The sequence below is a fragment of the Cibotium barometz genome, chromosome 15, assembly GCF_041138505.1.
Source record: "Cibotium barometz isolate CiBa-2024 chromosome 15, ASM4113850v1, whole genome shotgun sequence".
Taxonomy (NCBI): domain Eukaryota; kingdom Viridiplantae; phylum Streptophyta; class Polypodiopsida; order Cyatheales; family Cibotiaceae; genus Cibotium; species Cibotium barometz.
In genome coordinates this window covers 4244817-4253230 of record NC_141060.1, presented here as the reverse complement: position 1 = coordinate 4253230, position 8414 = coordinate 4244817, and positions in this window count along the sequence as shown.

Below are 8414 nucleotides of genomic sequence, written 5' to 3'. Positions count from 1 at the left end.
AGGAAACTAGTCCCACCCTGCAGTAAACTCGGGCTTGCAATATTGCCTAGTTTACTTTGATTCCTAAGTTTGGACTTATAATTTTTTTGCCTAAGTCTCAAAATGCAAAAGAAAGGATTTGAACCCACGACATACCGCTAGGGAGGCCATAGTCTTACTATTAGGCTATAATTTCTGCTAGCTAGTATATCCGGCCCATATTAATATATGCTTTTGTTATGCGAGGGCGACCCTAAAGTTACTTTCGGGGATCCGACAGCTCGGATCGTCCCCACCTAAAATCGGGCCCCCTCAAACGTCGATCCCACTTGAACCCCCTCTTAAATGCACCGTGCCTTTTAGAGCCCAAGCCAGTCCACTAGCACTAGCACTAACAGGAAAGCACCACACTGCTAAGAAGAGGGAGAACGATAAGGTGGCTGCCCGACCAACCCGACACCTGAGTGCTGCTATCCAAGCTACTCGCCTGCACTATGGGCCAAAAGAAAGCAAAAAGGAGAGCGTGGAGTGCTGGCTGTTACTCAGCTGTGCCAACAAGAGAGTTTCAATAAACGACTGCGCTAAGACTGAACAACCAACATAGTAATGGGATCCAACGAAGGCCACTAGGGGCTCACTACACACTTTCCTTGTGTGACCCAAAGAGAGATCCAAGGCTAGGTAATGAGCAAGAGGGAAAGATCTATGGAGAGCTCAATCTCTACCTCATGCCAATTGTATGCAAATGGGACATGGTAGATAGCAATGAGAAGGCGGAAGAGAAGGGAAGGGAGAGCACTACCATTCCTACTCACATACACCAACAATCTAAGCAAGAAGCCACAACACAGTAACCATCAACTCCACACAGAGAGAGAGAGAGAGAGAGAGAGAGAGAGAGAGAGAGAGAGAGAGAAGGCAAGACTCAATTGAGACAAACGGGTTGTCCCTTCTCATATTTCATGAAATGTCTTATATTCATGCTTATATTTACAATGTGCGGCCAATCATAAATGGGGCCCCAAAACTAGTCTTCCTAGTTTAACTAGCTCTATGTACATCAATTCCTTATGACCAACATTATACAAGCCATAAGCTCGGTCATCCCATGTCTCTTTTACAATAAGCGCTTAGCGCGGTTACAAAAAGATGAGTTACAAAAAGGTGTAGTAGTCACGCGAAAGGTCATGTTAACCAGAGTGGTTGACATACCCCCCTCCCGATAGCAGGTCCGTCCTCAAAACTTGTCAAATAAGCTATTTGTAGTAGTGGAATAAGTGTAGACAAAGTCCCATTGTGAGGTAGGAGCAGGAGGGGCACAATGGAAGACCCAATAGCCAGGCCAAAAGGTGGTCTCCATCATGTCTTCGAAAGTCTAGAGCCTCCAAACTGGCATCCACATTATGTGCTCGTAGTAGCCGAATAGTTGCTTAAGAGTTGACCCTTTGTTGATGTCGAAGGCAAGGCCTTGGGCTCCTTCAAAGTAATGGTCCCAAGTGGGGAACGATTCCAGCAAGGTGATGATGAGGTTGAAGAAGCATATAGTGGCGATCACTGCTGGGTCAGGGACTTGGTCATAGCGGCAGATAAATTCGTGGAAATGCCTGACCATCGATTCTTCAGTGCATGGATGTTGCACGGACGGGGGCAGGAACCATGGGAAGTTGAATTGCAACTTTGGGTTCTTCTATTGTTCTCCATGGAACGTTTACCAGGCCCACCATCTTCGAATGGGAAGGTTATCGGGGCTGATCCTTAGTGCATGGGGCATGTTACAGTAGACTTCCCATATGAAGGGCTTGCTAAGGAAAGAGTTGTCGCTAGGCCGGGTGCTTGCCCATGAGATCGAACGTTATGGGACGAGCAGTGGCCGGTGGCCGGTGGTATCTATCACGGGTTCGAGGTGGGTGGTCATGCCGCCAGGTTTTGTGCTTTTTTGTGTCAAGGTACGGGCAAAGAGAATGGATGTCGAGGCATTCAGTGACGCGGGTTATGGGGTGATTTTGGAGTTGTCGACCGAGCAGGATGGCGATGGCCTGCTCAAACTCCATGCGGTCTAGAGGATCACGTCAATTCAAAGGGTTAAGCAGAGGGTCGACTTCCTCATGCTTAGATGGTGGTTGTGGCAGGATTTCTCCTACTTCCAGTTGTGGGTTGGTCAGTGTTGCAGAGCCGGTGATGGAGGTGGAGGGGTTGTCAATGATAAAGGGTGCATGGGGAGGCCGGCATCGAGAAAAGGTGGGGGCTTGGTGGATGTGGAGGCTATATCCCAAAATGTTGTGTGCATTCCTAAGTTGAGGGCTAGTGAAGACGGCGAGGGGGGTGTGGGTGATGGGGGTGGAGTGGGAAAGTGAAGGGGGGGAGATGAAGGTGGTGCACCAAAAAGAGGAAGAGTATAGGTGCCTGAGGGGGGTGGTGAGGGTGGGGGTTGTGCATGGGGAGGTGCCTGAGGGGGGGCGGAGGGGGTGGGGGTGAAGCAGGTTGTGGGGGTGGAGGAGGCAAGCTGCCTTGCCCATCATTGACATCATCGTTGTTGTTCGAGGGGTAGAGCTAGCTTCAAAACAGCAGCCTGAGGGCCGTGAGCATAGAAAAGGTTGACATCGGACAGCCTCGGCTTCTCTATACTCCCATGTGGAAAGGAAATGTGTGTATTGTCAAACTGGCATATGCCAGTGGCCTGCATGAGTTCAATCTGAAGAAAGCAGCGGTGGTAGAGATTCATGTAAGAGGGAGAGCTAAGCGTCATTTTGACAACGTTCCAGCCTTCAGTGCACAGGTACTTCAGAGCCTAGCTAGAGATGAAGGGGAGGTATGGGTAGGGGAATACACCATCTGGTAAAGATAGATCAAACATATCAACAAGGTGGGCGGGGTCGGAAGGAAAGCCGTAGCGGAGGAGAATGCTCCAACCTGTGAGTAGGGCTTGAACAGAGTGCAAGGGGAGCTCAAAAAAATCATGGGGATGTTGGAACAAAAAAATCCCCTGGAAGAAGAAGTGTAAGATTAGGGTTAGCTATTGATAGGGAGGTTGGTTAGAGCATAGGGGTTTTAGTGGCAGGAAAGCGGCTCATCAACATAGATGTTATGTTGCAAAAGTTTAAGTCTAATGCTTCGAAATTGAAGATCAAGGAGTTGGGAAGGGGTTTGTGGGGGGAATGCCGAAATTGGGAGCTCAATGGCAGTCTCTATGAGCACGTCCCGATTGTGCTGGAGGAAGGAGCCAATGGAGTGGATGGAGGCTATGCTGCCCACCGGGCCTCAGCATCTCCAAGCTACTCTTGCAAGGAATTGCAGTCCTGTGTCGAGCCTCTGAATGATAGGCAGAGGTATTGCTGATGTTGAAGGTAAATCTGTAATAAGAAGGTGTGTCAGTAGAGTAGCACATGGGGGTGGGTCTGTCACACTAGACCTTCTGCTTTCCTTTGTCCCGAGTAATCTTCACTGCAGATGTGACCTTAGGTACCCATTGAAGTGTGGGTGACTATGGTGTGACACAAGGTAGGGGCTTAGGTTAGAGAGGTTTGGGGATCCATATGGTATAATTGCCTTCATAGAAATGTTGGGCACGGACAAGAGGTTTTGGGATCCACCGAAAGGTTGAGTGTGTGGGTTTAGGGTTCGGTTGAGGGTTGGAACACCTTGTAGGTTAGAGAGGTTTGGGGATCCATATGGTATAATTGCCTTCATAGAAATGTTGGGCACGGACAAGAGGTTTTGGGATCCACCGAAAGGTTGAGTGTGTGGGTTTAGGGTTCGGTTGAGGGTTGGAACACCTTGTAGAGCGTTTAGATTTGCATCAATCTTGTACCCTATAGGCTTGAGGTTGGTGAATGGGGGGCCTACATTGGGGAGGACAAGGAGCTCTGGATGCCTATTGGTGAGGGGGATGGTGGGACCTTTTGGGGATCCACAATTGAGATGCTCCATAATATTAGCCTTGTCCTATAAGAAGTTTCTTGGGCACCCAATCGTGAGATATCAAACCTTGTGGAGATTTGTTAGTATGGTTAGCAGTGTTAGGTGGGTTAGTGTGACCTAGTGGTTAGCAGTGTTAGGTGGGTTAGTGTGACCTAGTGGGGCAACAGCTGGCAATGTGAGAGTGAGTTGCTGCAGTGCATAGTGGTAGTGTGGTTTTGTGAGAGGCATTGATGTAGTTGGCATGACGAGTGGCCTCTTTTTTGGGGGAACGGAGTGAGAAGGGTGAGGTGTTGAGGTGATTATGGGTGTTGGATTGGGGACTACTTGGCATGGGGAAGCGGTGGGAGATGGCTCTTCATCTGTCATGAGAATAGTGCCTTGGCCAAAAGCCAATTGTAAAGTTGTTGTCCGTGCATCCTAGTCGATGTTGCATCTGTTATGGCCCATCCACCCCCTGCTGAGGAGGATCTCTTCACGCATTGTCCCTGCAGGCATCACATAAAACTTCCCTTCCAAGGGATTATTTTTGATGTGGAATAAAAGTGTCACTCTGCCAATACAATAAACATGTTGTGACAATGGCGGGGTTACTTTTACTACTATAGGTTCCTCGAGGGAACGCCATGTTTCATATGACATTAAATTGTAACTAGCCCATGTATCAACAAGAGCTAATTTTTGGACAAAGCTGGTCGGGGTGGTCATTCCTAACCACAGCCATGCTGGCTTGACCTCCCAGTCTTCTTCTTCTAAGTTGACCGTTTGGGCCATATTAACCATGATATGCTTTTGCCTAAGCTTGTCTTACCTTGCTTTGGCCTCTTCTTGCACAGTTTTTTCATATCCTCATAGTCTTTTTTTTCTTTTTAAAAAAATCATGGATGGCTTTTAAGGTGGCCTCTTTGAGAGGTCCGTAGTAGTGTTTAAGTTTTCTACCATTAAAGTAACCATCCATCTCAACACCATCAAGTGTTTCAATGCGCACAGCGCCTTGTGGTGTGATCTTAGAGACTAGGAGCGGTACTAAGCCTTGGAGCTTGAGCTTTTTCTTATGTGGTTTGGTATTGAATAAGAGGACCATGTCTCCCTATTCACATTTGTTTGTCCTTGAGCTTGTCATCAAACCACTGTTTACGCCTTAGCTTCTCTGTAATCATGCTATAGAAGACTGCAAAGAGGATAGTTTCATCAAGCTTTTCAAGCTCGAAGAGGCAACAACTTAGCACGTTTTAGTGAGTTTTTCGTGCACTGCGATGCGTAGACTTGGGGACTAAGAACTCCATGGGCATGACCGCTTCAGAACCATAGGTTAAACTAAAAGGGGTAGCGTTGGCTACCTTGTAAGAAGTTCTACAAGCCCAAATGTTGCGGATGGCCTTCACTATTTTGGTGAGAATGGCACATAGGGTTTTGTTTGTGCTTTCGGCTTGGCCATTCACTTGAGGATAGTAAGGGGAGGATAGTAAGGGGAGGACTTCTTATGGGTGATAAGGAACTCTTGTAAGAGTAAATTGATTGCCTTGTTGATGAAATGCATTCCATTGTCACTGACAATCTCGAGAGGGCAACCAAAGCATGTGATCACACAGACTCATAGAGAAATTTAGCTGTCGATCAAGCATCAACTTTGTGGGGTTGCATGAGCTTCTACCCACTTGGTGTAGTAGTTCGTGGGGTAGCAATTATATATGTGGCTTTAGTGTATTTGGTTGTCGGACTGATGGGTCCTATGAAGTCTATATCCCATTTCTCGAATGGTTGTAAGGACACGGGGCATGTGATCCTTGAAAAACGAGGAATTGCTACACACGCTGGCATTCATCACATCGTTTGACATACTCAGTAGTGTCAGCCATTAAAGTGGGACACCATAACCCAGATGTGAGAACCTTACAAGCAGTGATATCTGCTGCAAAGTGCTTGCCACCATCATAGGCATAGTGACTCTGTTCAAGGAGGAAGACATACTCGTCTTCCCGAACATGTCTTAGGATTTTGTCTTTTCCCTACTTATAAAGTTGACCCAATAAGCTGGTAAGGGGCAGCCTTTTTTATCAAATGATGCGCATGGTCCTTGTTGAGGAGAGAATCAACTGGTAAGCCATTCGCTAAGAAGAAAGCCACTTCTTTGCCCCATTCAGGAATTAAACAAAGTTGGAACACGGTGGCGTCTGGTAAATCGCCGTCTACTCCCACTAGTTGTTAGGGATCCTTAACATGTGGTCTGCAAGAACATGCTGCGTGAAGTCAAACTCAAGTAAAATAAGCAACCACCTGGTGATTCTACCTATCATACATGGCTTATTTTTACTAAGTACAAAAGGGCTTGATGATCTACAAAGAAGACAAACTTGGTCGCCAATAGCTAATGGTAAAACTTCTTAACCGTGTAAACCATAGCTAATCCCCCTCTCTCAGTTGTGGTGTAATTCCTCTCGGCTTCGTTAAGTTGGCGAGTGGCAAAACTATTAGGGAAGTCCATCTTATGTTTGCTTGGTTGGGCCAGCGCGCATCCTATATAGCAAATGTTGCCAAGGCATCTATGTGGATGTGGAAGATGAGATCCTAGTTTGGGGATCTGAGGATTGGAGCACTTGCCAAGGCTTTTTTGAGTGTGGTGTAGGCCCTTTAGCATTCTTTTGTCCACTCGAAAACAATAAGGAGTCCGTAGAGAGGTCCAGAAATATCCGCGTACATAAAAATGAATTGCCAATAATAGCCCCATGAAGCGCTGGACACCTTTGAAGTTTGTGGGGGGGTGGGGGCAGCTCGAGAATGAGTGAGCCGCACTTTGTTGTTGCCATTGGTTGAAATTATGTGCCTGGAGACAATGTGTCCTAGGATCACACTGTGTCAAACCCAAAATTGACATTTGAGAGGGTGCGATATAACCTGCATCGTTCTAGCACCATGCTAGGTGCTCCTTCCAAGAGGAATTGTGCAACCGGACCTTTAATTTTCTTGAAGAGAATAATCAAAAACTCATAAAATTTATCAAATATGAAAACAACTACGTGAGTGGCTTCTTCTCGCGTGGGTATTTGTGATATATTCCCAAAAGTAGGCTTTCAGCCAAAAATAAAGTATACATCCATATTTGGACTTTGCCATTTGTCCTCAAACCTTCTAAGGTTTGCACTATTTTTCTAATACAATAATCTAACTTGTGCACATATGCACATTACAAAATAAATCAACTAATGCTCGTATGCACACTGTACAATAAATTGACGCGTGCACACACACACATCACACTGATGTCAAAATAATATCAAATGCCATAATACAGCCACAAAATATTGCGAACATAATAATGAGATCTGTCCACACGCCACGATTCAATCCACCATCCGTGCGACACCTAAATCGGTACCCTCGCACTGTGCAACACCTAAATCGGTACCCTTGCACACCTCATCACCTAAACTCATAAACATAAACCACGTCAATAGTAACAATCAATTGACATCGCATCAATCAATCCTAACGTGTTCATGAGAAATATCTTCATAAAAAATATATAAATTTAAATGACCATGATTATCATTTGTCAAATAACATGGGTCATAACAGTCCTCCCTATTGGGAATCAACTGTCCTCAGTTGCGCAATCAATGAGTGGATGGCTTCATGGCACAAGTGGAGGACAAGATCATCACATCAAACAATTTCTGAAAATAAAACCAAACAAGTGAACGCATGTGAAAAGGATCTAAGTGTCCCATACCCCACAGAGGTACCTTCCACATACAAACACGCGTTGGTGAAAGATAGAAGACATAGATACGTCTGGGGTAGGCATGTAAAACCAATCTAATGTCCCATACCATAGATTAATTCCACACGACACTACCTTAAGAATAGAAGTTTGAGACGGAGTAGCTAATTCCCTCTGAAACTTTCATTCTGACATAACTTTTCTCTATCCTCAAAATTAGACTACAAGTCTTATTCCAAAAATAAATTAGGTCGAAATGGAAATTCTTATCAACTTAAGATTGAAGAATAATCACTTACATTACTGTCAATAACTTGATGAATTTCTAGGGATTTGTTCTTGATCTTAATCTTGTAATTGTCTAACTAAATTCTCGGGATTTATTTTTGATCTTAATCTTGATGAATTCTTGAGATTTGTTTTTGATCTTAATCTTAATCTTGAACTTGAAATCAGAACTTGAAGAAAAATAGACATCTTCCACCCTAGTTGATAGCAAGAACTTGATATACTAGTAATGATTCTTGGCTTAGATTAAAAAAAATACTTGAATGGACGAAAATTGAGAGATTAGTCTTTAATTAATCATAATTATAATTCTTGAATAAATCTTGTTCTTAAGGGGTTTAAATCTTGTGGTTGAATATATCTTTGACTTAGAACAATTCTTGGTCTAGAAAAAATCTTGTACTTGGATAGATCTTAAACTAGAACACTTGAAAATTTAGACAAAACTTTACTTGAAAGAATCTTGTACTCAGATAGATCTTAAACTAGAACACTTGAAAATTTAGATAAA